The sequence below is a fragment of the Neltuma alba genome, unplaced genomic scaffold (assembly GCF_004799145.2).
Source record: "Neltuma alba isolate B1F8T4 unplaced genomic scaffold, ASM479914v2 tig00012336_pilon, whole genome shotgun sequence".
Taxonomy (NCBI): Eukaryota; Viridiplantae; Streptophyta; class Magnoliopsida; order Fabales; family Fabaceae; genus Neltuma; species Neltuma alba.
The window spans coordinates 37,015-54,459 of NW_021636845.1; positions in this window are offsets into that span (position 1 = coordinate 37,015).

A 17,445-nucleotide genomic window follows, 5' to 3' on the forward strand; every position below is an offset into this window, starting at 1 on the left:
ATTTTTCAATCTAATTTTTCCTATAACAAATCCTAAATTTGTATACAAAATTAAACAAATCAATCAATCAATCAATCAAACCAATATAACAATGTAACAAAATTAAAAATAGGATAAATTTGAAGAAATATAATAAATAAAAAAAATAAGAATTCAATGTCAAACCGATTCAATGAATAAAGATTCTTAAAGCTAAAATTTCTAAATACAAAACGGGAACACAAACAATATCCATTTATAATGAAATTTTAAACAACATTTTATCATCAATCAAAGTTCATAACGAAAAAAAAATCACAAAACAATTAACAGATTATTTATTACTAAATTATAAAATTTATTTCAAAAAATTTACCAAAAATTCGAAATAAAAAATCAAAAAATTCAAAACTAATCAACTTCAAAATTTTAAACATGTTTCTAATATCGTACATAAGAAGGAATTGAGGTTTTCTCACATCCAATGTCCCCAATCAACAACTCAACCAAATAAAAAACGCAAAATCGACAATGTAAGCTAACCACAATGTAAAACTAACAAACCTGTTCGAAATACAACAGATTTTAATGGCCAAAATATCCAGGAAACCAAAAAAAATTGAAGAGAATGAAAGAAGATGATACTCACAAAGTAGAGATGATTCAATGCGAAAAGAGGGGTGACTCCACGGCGGCGAGCGGCGGCGGACGGTGGCAAGACCCCACAAGCAAAATGGAGGAGTTTAAACGGTGGGACAATGGAGGGAATGGCCGGTAATGGAAGTTTTTTGGTGGTGGGACAAAGGGGGACCACGGCGCACTAAGTCGAGACTGTGAAAATGAGAGAACCAGAATGCGTCGAAGGGTTTAAGTTGGAACTTTCCACGGCGGTTATCTGGAAAACCATCGTGGAAAGTATTTTTAACTGTGGTTATTCAAATAACCGCAGTTAAAAATACTATCCACGGCGGTTTTCCAGATAACCACCACGGAAAATCAAGAGTTATTCCATTTATTTACAAAATTGCCACCGCCTTTTTTTCCACGGCGTTTTCCTCTTAACCGCCGTTATTTTACGACGTTAAATGTTTTTTCTCTAGTAGTGAAACATATTAAGAATAGCATTTCCAGCAACAATCATCATGTTACAATATCATACAAATATCAACAAAAGAAACTAACACATAAGCATACCACATCAAGCACATCAAGGGTAAGTTCACTACCTTGTTAGTGGCAGTCTCACCTAAGAGGGGGGTGAATTGGGTGAGTTATAAAAATTTATGAAATTAAAACAAAGAACTATCAGAAACAGAGAGTGTGAGTTTAGAATGATTTCATCGTAGAGAGGAAGACACAAGATTTATACTGGTTCGATCTCAATCACTTGACCTACATCCAGTCCTCAGAACACCTCTGAGTATTTCACTATGTTCCAAGATTGATCGGGCTCTTGGCGTCTCAATACAGTAATTGAAACTCTCAATCACTCCCCCTTACTTCCTGTAAGGTTACAGCCCCACTCAAGAGTCCACACCCTTGAGTATCACACAAACATGATTAATAAGTAGTCAATAAACTCTCTTACAGAGTGAATAAATGATAATAACTGATGCTCGGAGTTATAAAAGAACAGAGTATTGAATGCAACAGTAAAAATCAACAGAGGGTAGCTCGCATATTCAATCTCTCCATTTAATGCTTCTTCGCACCTTTTATAGTTGAAGTCGTTTAGTAGTTACATTAGACGGAAGAGCTTCTAGCCGTTGTGAGTCCAGTTGCATGTTTTTCCAGTTGCAACGGTTTCCGCCATTGATGCTTCTGAAAAGGTAGGTTACAAGCTACTTGGACAACTATTGGAGTGCTGTTGGGATTTTCTTTGTAATCTGTAAAAATACATTAATTCAATAAGTTTATTCTTTGTAGAATAAGATCAAGAGTAGATCCGAAATACTGATAATCAAATATTCATAGTTTATGGTTAGAATCAATCAGTTGTTAGATGCACTGGGTAGGAACTGAACGTGCTTGATCGAAGTGATGTTCGATTATTACTTGATCGATCAGGTTATCCATTATTCTGAGTGAAGACTTTTGAACCAGAGAACTAAGATTATCGATCAAGTGATGGATCAACGGTTTATCGATCAGGTGATCAATAAAAGGAAATAGTGATATCATACTATGATGTATAGACAATGAAGATCAAGGTTGCTTTTGATTTTGACACTCTTTAAATAGTGAAACAAGACATTTATGAAGGCTGAGAAAAGCTTGAATGAAATATATGATAAATTTTGAAAAACATCAAGACTTAAGGTTTAAACTGAAATCGCCTCATGATCGAAGAAGTGATCAAACACTTGTTGATCGATCAAGTTATCGATAAATAGAGTGTTATAGAAATGACTTTTAAAACACAAATTATTGAACACTTTATCGATAAATAGATGATGGATAACCTTATCGATAGACAGTAGGCAAAAGTATATTTTGTGAAAGCACAGACTATGTAAGTTGATCGAATAGATGATCGATAAAGGGTTGATCGATAATGTTATCAATAAAGAGATCTTTTCTTGTAAAACAAAAGAGCTGATTTATTGATCAAGTTATGTGAAAACATCATAAACATGGAGGGTGGTTATCGATAATATTATCAATAATCTGATTATCGATCCGGTGATCGAAGAGCCATGATGTGACAAAGATATATTGATTATCGATAATGTTCTTATCGATAAAGTGATCAATAAGGCACTGAAATAAATTCCAGCACGAAAAGTTATAAGGCAATGTTCGATCATATTATCGATAAATGGCTAATCGATAATGTGATCGATAAATGGCGATAAAAGCAAAACATAGAATGAGTAAAGTGCCTTACCATTTATCTTTCTTCTCATCAATAATTAGTTTATCGATCATGTGATCGATAAACACCTATTAAATTTGTATTTTGATTATCGATCAAGTGATCGATAATTTATCCCAGATTTTCATATGCAACTAAGAATGATCGATCAACACATTATCTAACACGTTATCGATCAAAGTTTCTGCTGAGTTTACTTAATTAATTAGAGTTATTATCTATCAGCTTATCGATAAAACCTTGATCGATCAGATGATCAATCAACATACTGAATCACAAATTACTCACTTTGTTATCATCAAAACCTTAATCCTAACATTCTCCCCCTTTTTGATGATGACAAAACATAGGTAAGAAATATTAATCAAATAACATCTATTAATCAAATAACATCAGAAACAGTAAAAATTAAGCAGTAGACAGATCGAAGTGAAATCAACTATCAAAATACATCAGTAAAACTTAGTAAACTCAGAACACATAGCTAAACATCAATAAAAACACATCATAGTAAAAGTAAAATGAGACTTTAAGCATCAGAATCCTTCTCCCCCTTTTTGTCAGCATCAGGTGGGGAAGAGGAAGGAGTAGAAACAGGTGGAATGGACAGGCGAATAGGAAGAGGGGAAAGGTGAGAAAGTGGAGAGAGTGATGGAATATGAAGAGAGGGAACTGGCTGGGGAATAGTGATCAGGGCCAAAGTAGGAGAGGGAGTGGGAGAGGTAGATGGTACAAATGGTGAAGTGGAAATAGGAGAAGTAGGTATAGTGGAGGTAGAAGGTCCAGGCTCATGATGAGGAGGAGATGGGGGATGATGGAGTAAGTCCTCAAAGCTGAAGGTAGTGCTGGGGGTAGAGAAGTTGTTGTAGAGAGAAGCTACCATCCCTTTGAGCTCTCGAATTTCTCTGTCAACATAATCAAATCTCTGAGAAACCTCTGTTTCCAAAACCATCATTGCTTGTCTGTGAAGATCTAGGATTTTGGAAATGCCCTCAAACTTTCTATGAGACTTCCCCATATTCTCGAGCAGTGACATAAACTCTCTTTTCAAACTCTTGAAGCTTGGCCTAAAACATCTCCCAGAGAGATCTCTCCATGAATGAGGGTCCAGGGGCATGAGAAAGAGCTGCAGTGGATTCGGCCTCATCCTGAGTCCTAGAGGTGCTGACAGCTGGTTGCTTCCCCTTGTCCTTCTGAGGTACCGTTTGAAATGGTCTGAAGGGTAGAGGAATCCTCATCTTGTGCAGCTGTGTAATCCCAAAGACAGGAACCTTGGTCTTTGACTCTCCAAGCTCAAAAGGGGCAATGTTATTTGCCTGTCAAATGTATGTGGCCAACTGAGGATAGGGGATCAGTGTAGACTTGGATTTGTTGAGAACAAAATCCTTCATCTCATTATAGATCAAAGCCCCTATATTAATCCTTTCTCCACTGATTATCTAGGCCAGTAACAAGTAATCATCTTGAGTTAAGTGTGAGAAGCTCCCGGATTTGTTGATCATACTTCTTGAATAGATATAGTGGATTATTCTATAATAATCACACATCTATTTAGGTGGGAAATTTAGCTCACCGGGGTACTCATCACTTTGCATCAAAATCTTATAAGCCTTAATTTCATTCATATCTCCCCCTCTCACCGAATCTTGAGTTCCCAGCAACTCATTAATCTTATCAGCAGTAAGGTGGAAAGTTCTACCTCTAAGTTTGACCCTTAAATAGTTATTTACCAGATTGTCCTGCTCATCATATTCTTCTACTAATTCCATGTTACAATAGAACCTTTTAATCACTTCAGGACAAAATTCTCTACCAATTATCAGCCAATTTGAATAGTATTCCAGGGGATCACTCAAGTCCAAATTAATTTGAGTATTTTTCTTTAAGCTTTCTATATCCACAGAAATAATAGGGCAAAATCAGCCTTAAACTTAGCCGAATTCACATCCTTATCAAGGTTTCCAACTAGTAATTCAGAGAAATTAGATGGAATACCTTCAAAGGGAATTTGCCGTGCCATCCCTTCATTACATCTCTGCTTTTTCTGCCTCGATTGCTTGGGAATAGGAATTCTCAATACGGTCTCTACAACTTTCTGAACTGAGGCTCCATCATCTGACTCGGTTTCTGACTCCTCAGTGACTACCGGCAGCTTGGATTTGGATCGGGGAGATTTTCTGGGAGGAACGGGTTGCTCTTCGGTCTGACTTTCTCAGATTTTCATAACACCTCTTTTCTTGGATGATTCTTCCCTCACTTTCAGTCTATATCACTTCCTAGTACCCGAGGGAGTAGTGTCGCTCGATTGGACTTGTTTCTCCAAGCCTTCTTCCCTTTCCACATTCGGCTGTTTCACCCGTGCCATTTCTGAGGAACCGACAAATTTCAAAGAGATTAATCGGTTGGAAGTAAGTGTTTTGAGGTTGGTGGCTGTTGAAAAGGTGGTAGAGTTGGACTCGAGTGGATGGGTGACCAAAAATTTAATAGAATAGTGATTTTTGGACTATTGCTAGAAACAGGGGAGCGGTTTTGATCGAGTTAGGGTTCGATAATTGACGGGGGTTTTCGAAAATTTTACCGTTATAAAGTTTAAAATTATCGATCATGTTATCGATCAACAGATGATCGATCACGTGTTTGATAAATACGAAGAACACATAAGAACACTGAAGGCAATTATCGATCACGTTATCGAACAATCAATTATCGAAGATGTTATTGATAAAGTTAGTAGAGGAAATGCGTACCTGGTCTTTTTATCGATCATTTGATTGATAATCTATTTATTGATCAGCTTATCGATTAATGCTTACCAAAATTTGATTATATGTTGCAAAAGACTTGCCGCTCCTGATCGATGTTCTGATCGATAATCCATTTATCGATTAGCTTATCGATAATCATTATTCTGAATCTCTTCATTTTCCACACATGCTGTATTTATCGATAAGGTGATCGATGTCACACCTTACTATAATATTGACTTAGGTTCCTTTCAAAATCATTTTAGACCACATTGGATGGTCTTGGGCTCACTTTTTACAATAAAAATGCTAATTTTCGGATTTTTACTGTTCATCGGGTAAACTTCCAGTTTTTCTGGCCCAGTTTCAAATATTCATAACTTATTCTGCAAAACTCCAATTGGGGTGGTTTAAAATTATACTTAAAGCTCTTTAAGTACTCTTTTAAGGAAAAATAATCTCAAGGGCCAATTCTTTATGAAAACACATTTGGTTTTTGTGGAACACCGTTCTGTCCAGTGCCAAAATTTCTTTTTCCCAGAGTCTTTCCTTTAACTTTGGAAATTCACCAAAAATCTTATACTTGTCCATTTTTAACGTATTAGCTATCAATTTTGAAGCTCAAGACGTTAACTTTCATCATGCCAAATTTCAGAATTAATCACATTCTAGAACATAATCAAAAAAGTCATGTGGACCGGTCAGGGTCAGTGTGCTTCCAGCACGGTTAGTTTAATATTTACATAACCAAAATCAGCTCACGAATTTTGTGGCTAAACCCCACAAATTAGCCTTCAATCTGCATCTTTTCCTTGGAGGGTTCAGGCCCTAAAATGTTACATTATTTTTGGGGGATGACATTTTTGAAAATCCCAGTAGCAAATTAACCAACTATAGCACCAAGCAAGCATCATTATTATGCATGATCATATTAGCTACTATTGGTGAACTAACATGCTTATCATTTGGCAAACTCAAACATGCAAAGGCCAAAGCAAGATACTATAAAGAGTAGTGACATAACAATCAAGAAAGCTCAACCACAATAATAGTAATTAACCATACAATAATCAACAATGCTAGTTAGTGGTAGTAGCTAGGTTTAACTTACTACCTTGTTCCAAAAGTCTTCGCCTTTCTTCCTTCTCCTCTTTCCCTTGGCAAATATCAAACCCTAACCATATGATCCAACAAAATGGGCAGCCATAATCATTATTCAACCATGAAAAAGTAAGAACACAAATCAAAATGATTTTTGAACCATAAAGCTCCCTCCTTTGTTCACTATTTTTGTACTTGGTTCTTTTAACCCTAAAAATCACTCCTTGACTTGTTCCTACATGGATTTTCATGTAGATTCCAAAAATGGGCTTAGATTTATGAAAATAAAATTGCTTCTTCCAACCACACATTAACTGAAACACTAGAGGTTTTGACCCAAAATTTTCAGCTTTGCTTTTAAGCTTCCAACACTTGTTTCTTTTAGTCTACCCTACACCATTCCTCATTTTAAGCATCATGGAAGCCTTAAAACAATGAAAAGCTCATCCTAGGGTCCAGTTCTTCACTTGGCCGAAAAGAACTCTCACAACAACAATCATGAAAAATGCTTTAAAACCACTTAAACTCACTTGCAAACACTAGAATCTAGTTTGTATAGTTGTGTCTTAGCAAGTATAAAATCCAAAAATCCTTTCCCCTTTTTTAAAAACCAGTTCAGTCCATATTAAGAGAGGGAAGAGACAGATTTTAAGCCATAAAAATAAAAGAAAACAAAGTAAGAACACCTCTAGTACCAAGATCTAACCTTGCAACTTGCTTAAATGACCAAAGGTGCTCCCTTTCTTCTTGTTTTCTCTCAAACTCTCTCTTTTTCTTCCACTTCCTCCCTTGGACGAAATTTGGGTCTAAAAATGGGGAGGGAAGAGCTGATTAATTGGCTCAAAATATCTCAACCACCCTCTTTAATGATAATCCAAGTGTCATTACCCTACTAAGTCTTGGTTTCTCTTTCATAATTTACATAATTCCAAATGAAATTATTTACTAAAGTCAAAATCCTCTCCATTTATGGAATGACACTTGGCTAATTCAAATATTCTCCTTCAAGAGCTTGACACATGGCTCAACAGGGTCCCTTGGATTGGCTAATTCCCTTGGAGTTTTACTTCTTTTCTATAATTACAGTAACTTAGTCTCTGTAATTATTTTCTGTCAGATCCTTAATTTATTCTCCTCATTATTATCTTCCCAAATTGCCCTCTTTGTCTCAAAATTAATTTCCTAATATTTAAATATAAAGGAAAATTAATTTCCTTCCCTTTAGGGACTTTTCCACTTTTCACATTTATTTGGAAAAATCTTGGACACTTGAGGGTCTCTATTTAATTCCATAATTCCTTATAATTCCTTAGCATCTCATAGGAATTTTCTTGGGATTTTATTCCTCCTAAAATATTTATTTGGAATTTCCCAAATAAAATCCCTTAATTAGCCTAAATCACCCTTAAATTCTCTCATAGGTTCTCTAAGGGTAATTTGGTCATAAAACCAACTTTATAATTTCATATAACTCTCAAGGGATATTATCCCTATTTTTCCTTAATTTTTCAAGGCTCAAAAATATTTTTCCTTATTTACGTTTGACCAATTTTCCTTAACTAGTCAATTTCCTATAATTGGCTTGGAAAATTACTGTAATTATTTTCCACCAAAATCCTTTGACTTTTCCTTATTATTTTTAATCCTCAATAATTTAAGAATATTTCTTATCTCTAATTACCCTAATGCTGGATGTGACAATCGATAAATTACTTCTTTGTGACTTCATGATTATCGATCTCTTTTTTAATCATTCCATACTCTGTTTACTTCTGTTTTTCTTCGACAAAACAGAGCTTCCTACAAAACAAATTTCTATCCACTCTGATGCTTAAGTTAGTTATTTAATCATCAAAACATTAAATTTAAATATTGAAATTTGGGAGATAATGTGAGATTTCTTACAACTCATTGGGATTTACCATTCCCAATTCTCTTCGAAAGAAGTTGAACTTCTGTTGATCTAGAGGCTTCGTGAAGATGTTGGCTATTTGATATTCAATGGGGATGAATTCTACCTTCACATCTTTCTTTTGAACATGATCCCGAATGAAGTGATGTCGAACATCGATATGCTTAGTTCAGGCATGATGGACTGGATTCTTGGACAGACTTATTGTAATCGTGTTATCACATAGGATTGAAATCTCTTGTAAGTTGATTCCTAGATCCTGTAGTTGTTGCTTTAACCATAAAATCCGAGCACAACAACTTGCAGTGGCCACATATTCTGATTCTGTTGAGGGGATTGCCACAGTATTCTGCTTTTTGGGTGACCATGAGACAAGGCACCCTCCGAAAAATTGACATTGTCCACTAGTGCTTTTTCTATCTGTCTTATATCCTCCATGATCTGCGTCTGAGTATCCCATTAGGTATTCTGCTCCCTTCTTTGGATACCAGATTCCCAGATTTTGACTTCTGACAAGGTATTTGAGAATTCTCTTGACGGCTTCTTCGTGTGACTCTTTTGGAGTTGATTGATATCTTGTGCACATTCCCACACTGAATTATATATCTGGTCTACTAGCCGTAAGATATAGTAATAAACCAATCATTCCTCTATATTTGGTCAGATTCACGTCCTTGTCGTTTTCAGCTGCGTCTAGCGAGATGGTTGAGCTCATCGAAGTTTTTACACTTTTGGCATTTTCTAATCCATATTTCTTTAGTAACTACTTCAGATACTTCGTCTGGGATATAAATATGCCATTTTTCTTCTGCTTGATTTGTAATCCCAGAAAGAAATTCAGCTCTCCCATCATTGACATTTCGAATTCTCCTTGCATTAGCTTAGCAAACTCTTGACAAAGATCTTCATTAGTAGCTCCGAAAATAATATCATCCATATAAATTTGAACAATCAAAAGATCTTTCCTACTTCTTTTAATGAAAAGAGTAGCATCTACTTTGCCTCTTTCAAACCCTTTTCTATCAGAAAATTGCTAAGACGTTCATACCAAGCTCTGGGAGCTTATTTTAAACCATACAAAGCATTTTTCAGTTTATAAACGTGATCAGGAAAGTTTGAATCTTCAAAACCAGGAGGTTGCCCGATAAAAACTTCTTCTAAAAGATATCCATTCAAAAAAGCACTTTTAACATCCATTTGATATAGTTTGAAATCTTTAATGCAAGCAAAGGCTAAAAGTACCCGTATGGCCTCCAATCTAGCTATTGGAGCATAAGTTTCTTCATAATCGATCCCTTCTTCTTGATTATATCCTTTAGCCACCAATCTGGCTTTGTTTCTGACAATTTGTACAGACTCATCAAGCTTATTTTTGAATAGCCATTTGGTGCCTATAACCGGATGATCATTAGGTCTGGGTACCAGTTCCCAAACTTGGTTTCTCTCAAATTGGTTAAGCTCTTCCTGCATTGCGACTATCCAGATTTGTCGGATAGGGCCTCATCAACATTGGTAGATTCAATATGGGATATGAATGCTGAGAAGCGCACTTCATTGAACACTTGTCTCCAGGTTTTGACCCTTTCATTGACTTTACCAATGACTTGTTCCAGTGGATGGTCTCGGTTATGTCTCCAAGCCTTAGGCTGCTCTAAATTTTCTTGTGAAGAAGATTCATTTAAATCATTTTTGTTTTCTAAATGTTCTTCTGAAGGTAATTTGTTTGAAGACTTGTTTAAATCCAATTTTTGAAAATTTTGAACGATCTCGGTATCGTCATCTAAGGTTTTGAAATCGGTTTGGTTTTAGTAAACACAACATGAATTGATTCTTCAATTGTAAAGGTAAGTTTGTTGAAAACCCTATAAGCTTTACTACGATTAGAGTAACCAAGAAATAAACCTTCATAAGCTTTAGGATCGAATTTACTTAGATTCTCTTTGTTGTTGTTGTGAATGTAGCATTTACTCTTAAAGATCCTTAAATGAGCTAGGTTACGCTTTCTTCCTTTATATAGCTTATATGGTGTTTTCCCAAGTAGCGTTTTGATGTAGGCTCTATTGGAGATGTAGCAAGCCGTGCTCATTGCTTCTGCCCAGAATACTTGTGAAATTCCTTTCTCGTTCAACATTGCCCTTACCATTTCTGTGAGCACTCTGTTTTTCCGTTCGACGACACCGTTTTGTTGAGGAGTTCTTCGTGCTGAAAAATTATGCTCAATTCCATGCTCGTCACAGTAGTCTGCGAATTCACTGTTTTCAAATTCTCCTCCGTGATCAGACCTAATTGACACAATGGAAATACCTTTCTTATTTTGGACCTTTTTGGTAAAAACAATAAATGCATTAAATGTTTCATCTTTAGAGGAAAGAAATAAAGTCCAAGTGAATCTTGAATAGTCATCAACTATCACAAGAGTGTACAGGTTTCCACCGAAACTTTTCACTCTCGACGGACCAACCAAATCCAAATGAAGCATTTGGAGTGGCCTTTTAGTTGAGACTGTCTTCTTTAATTTAAATGAAGACTTTGTTTGTTTACCTTTCTAACAGGCGTCACAAATAATATCATGTTCATACTGAATTTTTGGTAAACCAACAACCTAATCCCTTGTAATTAATTTTGAAAGTTGATTCATGTTAACATGTGCAAGACGTTTATGGCAAATCCAACTTTTCTCCTTTTTACTAATAAAATAGTTTTCAGAAGATTTAGAGTCAATTTGAAGTGTATAACAGTTACCGTCCCTTGGAGCTCTCAGCTTTATATTCAACTCTTCTTTCTTTAATGGCAGATCGTCTTTACTTATTACTAAGCATTCTTTGGAATCAAATATCACCCAATTGTTTTTGTCGGTACTCTAACTGACGCTAAGTAGATTGTGGCACAAACCTTCCACATAGTATACATCTTCAACCTTCATTCCTTGGTTACTTCCTATTTCTCCAATTCCAGCAATTCTTCCGGATTGATTGCCACCGAAACTTACTTTGCCTCCGTCTTTTGGTTTGAGTGATGTGAACTTCTCAGTATCACCCATCATGTGTCTAGAACATCCACTGTCAATGTACCATTTGTTTGTTTTGGATGCTTTGAGGCATACCTCATCTGTCTCTGAGTCTTTGTCTTCCTGAGCCACAAGACAGATGTTGGCGGTTTCTTCATCATTACTTTCTTCCTCTTCTTCCGAAGAGCTGTCACCCCAGATTGATATGACAAAGGCTTTCTTCTTTCTAAATCTTTCTTTCTTCTTTTCTTTATCCTTCATCTTGGATAGTTGGGGACACTCTGCTTTGATGTGTCCTGGTTTCTTGCATTCAAAGCAGATGATCGGTTCTTTTGACTCATTCTGAGATGTTGAAATTCTACGTTTTGACTGGAACTTCCTTCCAGCTCTACTCTTATAGAATTTCTTGAATCTTCTGATGATAAGACCTATTTCATCATCATCCAGGTCTTCTTTGTTGTCATCTTCGCTCTCTTGAGTTTTAAGAGTGATACTTTTGCGGTTCTTCTCGTTCATCTCCTTTTTGTATCTTTGCTTGCTCTCATATTTTGCAAGGCTTCCAAATAACACTGCAATAGAGCCAATTGATTCTCCTTTTGTTTCTTCAATTGCTGTTACCTTCGACTCCTATTCTTTTGTGAGACCACTTAAGATTTTTCTCACTTGGTCCTCCTGACTATACTTCTTTCTGAGTACCGTGAGATGATTTATGCGATGCGAGAATCTGACTTCCATATCTCGGACATTCTCTCCATCCTTCATTCTGAATAGCTCGAATTCTGTGGTGAGAGTGTTGATACTACTCTATTTTACATTGGTGGTCCCTTCGTGGGCTATCTCCAGTGCTTCCCACATTTCCTTCGCGGTTTCTAGACTGGAAACTCAGAAGTATTCTCGTTGGCTCAATGCACAAGTAAAAATGTTGATGGCTTTATTGTTTAGGGTCACCAACTTTCTGTCTTCTTCATCAAACTCGCTCAGACTCTTACGTACTTGTTGTCTGTCTACGATTTTCATAAGGACATAGTTACTATGCTCTGTCACGTCCCATAATCCATACTCAATCGCCTTGATAAAGATTTTCATCCTCATCTTCCAGAAGGTATAGTTTTCACCATTGAAGCCTGGCAGTTTGGATGTTGAGCACCCTTCAGGCAGCACGCTGTCTCTGATCCTGCCATGGGATCTCTCTTCGGATTGTTAAGTCTTTACTAAAGAGACTTGCTTGATACCAAATGTTAGTGGCAGTCTCACCCAAGAGGGGGGTGAATTGGGTGAGTTATAAAAATTTATGAAATTAAAACAAAGAACTATCAGAAACAAAGAGTGTGAGTTTAGAATGATTTCACCTTAGAGATGAAGACACAAGATTTATACTGGTTTGGTCTCAATAACTTGACCTACGTCCAGTCCTCAAAACACCTCTAAGTATTTCACTATGTTCCAAGATTGATCAGGCTCTTGGCGCCTTAGTACAGTAATTGAAACTCTCAATCACTCCCCCTTACTTCCCGTAAGGTTACAGCCTCACTCAAGAGTCCATACCCTTGAGTATCACACAAACGTGATTAATGAGTAGTCAAAAGACTCTCTTACAAAGTGAATAAATGATAATCATTGACGCTCGGAGTTATGAAAGAACAAAGTATTGAATGCAATAGTAAAAATCAACAGAGGGTAGCTCCCGTATTCAATCTCTCCATTTAATGCTTCTTCACGCCTTTTATAGTTGAGGTCATTTAGTAACCGTTAGACGGAAGACCTTCTAGCCGTTGTGAGTCCGGTTGCGTGTTTTTCCAATGGCAACAGTTTCTGCCATTAATGTTTCTAACAAGGTAGGTTACAGGCTACTTGGACAACCATTGGAGTATCATTGGGGTTTTCTTCGTAATATGCAAAAATACATTAATTCAATAAGTTTATTCTTTGTAGAATAAGATCAAGAGTAGATCCAAACAACTGATAATCGAATATTCATAGTTTATGGTTAGAATCAATCAGTTGTCAAATGCACTGGGTAGTAACTAAACGTGCTTGATTGAAGTGATGTTTGATTATTACTTGATCGATCAGGTTATCGATTATTCTGAACGAAGACTTTTGAACCAAAGAACTAAGATTATCGATCAAGTGATGGATCAACAGTTTATCGATCAGGTGATCGATAAAAGGAAATAGTGATATCATACTATGATGCATAGACAATGAAGATCAAGGTTGCTTTTGATTTTGACACTCTTTAAATAGTGAAACAAGACATTTATGAAGGCTGAGAAAAGCTCGAATGAAATATATGATAAATTTTGAAAAAATCAAGACTTAAGGTTTAAACTGAAATCGCCTCATGATTGAACAAGTGATCGAACACTTATTGATCGATTAGGTTATTGATAAATAGAATGTTATAGAAATGACTTTTGAAACACAAATTATCAAACACTTTATCAATAAATAGATGATGGATAACCTTATCGATAAACAGTAGGCAAAATTATATTTTGTGAAAGCAAAGACTATGTAAGTTGATCGAATAGATGATGGATAAAGGGTTGATCGATAATGTTATCGATAAAGAGGTCTTTTCTTGTAAAACAAAAGAGCTAATTTATCGATCAAGTTATGTGAAAACATCATAAACATGAAGGGGGGTTATCGATAATATTATCAATAATCTGATTATCAATCCGGTGATCGAAGAGCCACGATGTGACAAAGATATGTTGATTATCGATCATGTGATCGATAATGTTCTTCTCGATCAGGTGATGGATAAGCCACTGAAATAAGTTCCTGCACGAAAAGTTATTAGGCAATGTTCGATCATATTATCGATAAATAGCTGGTCGATAATGTGATCGATAAATGGTGATAAAAGTAAAACATAGAATGAGTAAAGTGCCTTACCATTTATCTGTCTTCTCATCGATAATCAGTTTATCAATCATGTGATCGATAAACACCTATTAAATTTGTATTCTGATTATTGATCAAGTGATCGATAATTTGTCCCAGATTTTCATATGCAACTAAGAATGATCGATCAACACATTATCTAACACGTTATCAATCAAAGTTTTTGCTGAGTTTACTTAATTAAACAAAGTTATTATCTATCAGCTTATTGATAAAACCTTGATCGATTAGATGATCGATCAACATGCTGAATCACAAATTACTCACTTTGTTATTATTAAAACCTTAATCCTAACATGCCTTGAATCTTAAGCTTTCCTCTTACTTTTACTTTGGCTCCCTTGATTTTCCAACCATGTGGGTGTTCGGTTAACATCACCACATCCTCTTGGATGTTCCAAGGTCCTAAATATAGCCATATTGATCATTCAATCTATTAGGACTAAGAGATGACATAATGTTCAAGACTAGCTCTCCTGAACCTCAACCCTTTCTCTTGGCTCTAGGGTTTTCTTTCTAAACTTTCTAACATAAATCTCATCATTTCCCATCCTTAAGGTCCATTTCTTGTCAATTAGGACTACTTTAGATGGCCTTAGATTCAAGAAGATCAAATCTGAAAATTTTGCTTCATAGGTACTGTTCACACAGAAATTCCAGAATTTTTACTCAATTTTGAAAATTCATAATTAATTCTAGAAAAATCAAATCTGAGTGGTTCCAAGTCTTACTGAAAGATCCTTAAGTTCTCTTTAAAAAAAAATAGTTTCAGGAACCAATTAAATACAAAACAGTACCAGAATTGTATGGAATTTGCTACTCTTCCAAAGGTTAAACACTATTTCCAAATTTTAAACCCTAACATTGAAAAATCACCATAAATCGTACACATATCCAAATGAAGTGTTCTACCTATGGATTCAAGGCTTATAGAGTTTACTTTAATCATGCCAAGTTCTAGAATCAGATACAAAGAGTAACTTATTTGAAATAGCCATCAAGGCAGATGCCATAACCATCATATACCTTGATCATGAAGTTTGAATCTTGTTCCTTCTTCTTAGTGTTCACCCCCATGTTTTTCTCTCTAAATTTTGGAAGAGTTTTGCCTCTATAAATGCCTACCAAAATGCTTTTCCAAGGTAGGGTATTTATAGCCAAAACTTTGGCTTGAATGGACGAAAATGCCCCTTAAGTTCATTCAAATTACAAGGGTGAGGTGTCAACTTGTGAAGGCTCCTTGAACCATTTTCCATCCTTAAAATAATTCCAAATGAAATTGATGTTCAAAGTCAAAATCCTCTCCATAAGGAGCTTGACAAGTAAAAAGCAAGTGTGCCTTTACACTTTATCAGTGTACTTTATCAGTCCATTTTCTTAGTTTCGGTCTCTTGGAGCACTGATATATTTGTCGCCTCACCTTTGTCTTATTCCACTAACTCTTCTCTCCTAATTAATGCCTTCACATGTGTCATGATGGCCTTACATGATGCATTAATGAGCCATCATGACATTTGTCTTTTCCTTAGATATTTTTCTCTATTTACTTGGTCCTCATTTTTTGGGGTTTCTTTTTGGCTTTTTGGAGCTCTAAAAATTATTCTTTCTACTCCAAAAATTCCTTCTACTTCAGAGAAAATCTATGAATTTTCTTAAGCCATAACTTCATAAATTCCTCCATAAAATCTATGAGTTAACCAAAAATTGTAACACCTCCTTTATTACCCTATTATACGTTAATTGGAACTATTATAACGCATTTCCCATTGTTTTTGGATGAAAAATTTCAGTTTCAAAATTTCACATTTAATTATGTCCGTACATTATTCATCCGAATTTTGGCCAACTTTGAAAATTCATAACTAATTCTTGAAAAATTGAAATAAGGTGATTCCAATTTTCACATGAAGCTTGCTAAGAGTTCTATAGAGAAAAATATTCACTAGACTCAGTTCCATGCTTATAAGGTGCACTGTTCATATGATCAATTTTTGAATTTCTAGAATTTTAGCCCAACTTTGGAAGAGCATAACTCTTAACATAAAACTTCCAAATTAATGGTTTACAACTTGATTTGAACCTAAAAATGAAATCTATTCACGTAAAAAATCTTAGGTTCAAATCCTATCATTTGCTTGTTATTTTATGTGTCACCATTTTGCCCCTAATTTATGCAATTTTATCCCCTAATCACTTCTTTCTTGAATTTTATATTCCTTTTTCCTTTTCCATACCCTTAGGCATTCTACCCCTCAATATTTTAACACTTGGGAATATCATACCAATATAATTTACAACATATTACCATTCATAATCCATTACAAACTTGGTATAAAGTTTAGTAATACATCACATGACATTCTAAAATAATATAATGATAATAAAACTTCTTTATCCTAATAGCAACTCCTTCCCTTGATCCATGGATGAACCACTTCCTAAATTATAAATAAATTGACATAAGGGCAATGAGATTTCACAAAAATCTCAGTAGCATTTGAATTACAATTATCATGTAAACCAAGCAAGTTACAATGTGACATGTTATAGAACTTCAAGACATCTTCAAGTCACATGAAATCATATCCAATAATATGCTAGAAAAAGAACCTTAACACTTCCACACTAACACAATTCAATGCATTTGTCCAAAGCAAAAATCAAGGGTATCCAATCAACCAGGATCACAACACAAGTTCCTCAATCTAAGCAAACAACACATCATATTAAACAAGCAAGATAAATAATCAAATTATAATTCAAAGCTACCTTTTATCACTTGTCTAATTTATTCACCTCAAGGAACAATGATCCTTCCTATTAAATCAAGTATAAACATAGACCACATTAATAGCCAAACCATTTAAACATAACACTTTATCTTTAGAACCTGCTAAAACAAACTGCTACCCCA